This window comes from Pleuronectes platessa, chromosome 18, assembly GCF_947347685.1.
Source record: "Pleuronectes platessa chromosome 18, fPlePla1.1, whole genome shotgun sequence".
In the NCBI taxonomy this organism is placed as follows: Eukaryota; Metazoa; Chordata; class Actinopteri; order Pleuronectiformes; family Pleuronectidae; genus Pleuronectes; species Pleuronectes platessa.
Window position 1 is genome coordinate 22,938,743 of NC_070643.1, and position 1,668 is coordinate 22,940,410.

At 42.4% G+C, this 1,668-nt stretch overlaps 1 protein-coding gene across 1 annotated transcript in view; it reads right to left on the reverse strand.

Annotated features, from left to right (window-relative positions):
* Positions 1-182, reverse strand: part of mllt11 (MLLT11 transcription factor 7 cofactor) — a 4,487-nt gene extending 4,305 nt beyond the window's left edge. Inside the window, exon 1 of the mRNA XM_053447389.1 lies at positions 164-182. The gene's annotated coding sequence lies outside the window, so the exon portion shown is untranslated. The remainder of the gene's footprint in view (positions 1-163) is intronic.
* Positions 183-1,668: the final 1,486 nt, after the last annotated feature.

Genomic DNA, 1,668 nt, shown 5'->3' on the forward strand with positions numbered 1-1,668 from the left:
TAAATGCTGCAGGAAGTGTCCTGAAGACAACCAGGGACAGAGACCACATGTCTCCTGTGTTGGCTTCACTACACTGACTTCCTGTTACATTGGAAATTTAAAATCCTCCTCCTCACCTACATTAATAATATGTCAGCATCAAACTTTAAAGAGCTCATCGTACCTTATCACCACTAGAGCCCTGAGCTCCTAGAATCCAGGCTGTTGTCCCTAAAGTCTCTAGAGGAGGAGGAGGAGGAGGAGGAGCCAGAGCTTCAGCATCCAGCTCCTCTCCTGTGGAATCATCTCAGCTTCAGTTGTGGAGGCAGACTCCCTCTGTACGTTGAGGATTCAAACCTTCCTTTGTGATAACGCTTCTAGTTCGAGACGGTCCAGGTTTGTCTTAGACCTGATCTCAGTTCTGCTGCTGAAGGTCTAGAAGGTCGGGGACACATGCCTCATGGAGTTTCTCGTCCCAGCTCCTCCTTCCTCTTCTCCCTCTTTATCACAATAAAGTCTCATCAGCCCATGTTACTGACGTGACTCCTGTTGGTGGTGTAGATGGAGCAGCTGTGTGTCAGGCAGCAGGAGGCGCTGTGTGACCAGGAACAGAGGAGGAGGAGGAGGAGGGGGAGGATGGGTTTCCTGTTCGGGGCCACACCTCAGAGAGAGAGAGAGAGAACTGGAGCTGTGAATGATCTCAGTGACCGCTTTTCACTTTTCACTTTCCCAGTCTGAGTCGTTGTGTTGGTCTGTTCGTCTCTGGTGAGTCTGCTGCTCTGTTTCTATTAAACCTGCTTTAAAACCTTTAGAATGAACTTTGACCCCACTTTCCTCTTTCATTACACATTGACACAAAACTCACGGCTGAACTTTGACACCAGTGGGTGTTGATAAAGACACAACCGACGTTTTCAACTCATGGACAAGCTGTGTCCGCAGACTAGTGGTCAGTTACTGACAGAAATTTTCTCTATTGATCAAGTGAAACATCAGAAAAATGAAAAATGTCTGCAGAGTCTCAATGTAAAGATTTTTGGGTTACTTCAAAAGATAATTTTAAAGAAACACATTAAATAAGAGTCTGTGAATTTAAAGCTTGTCTGTGTCTGTTGTTAGACCAATGTTACACTGGAATTAAACCAGTGTTAGACCAGACCAGTGTTACACTGGAATTAAACCAGTGTTAGACCAGTGTTAGACCAGACCAGTGTTACACTGGAATTAAACCAGTGTTAGACCAGTGTTAGACCAGACCAGTGTTACACTGGAATTAAACCAGTGTTAGACCAGTGTTAGACCAGACCAGTGTTACACTGGAATTAAACCAGTGTTAGACCAGTGTTAGACCAGTGTTAGACCAGACCAGTTATAGACCAGTGCTAGAACTTTGTTAGACCAGTGTTAGACCAGACCAGGATTAGACCCTTTCTGCTCCTTTCAACTCTATCAGAAATTTTCTTATGTATAAATACTTTGACACACTTTTGGATTAAATAAAGTATTTATAAATAAAGTATATAAATATAAAGTATTTAGATATAAAAGGATCCATTCTAGGGTAAAGAAAACAACAAATTGTACAATTGATGAAAACATCACTAGGTTCATTTTATATGAATTTCACTTGAATCTTCTTACTGGACCTTTAAGAACAAGGATGTTGATCCTTGTTACGATCTATGAGAC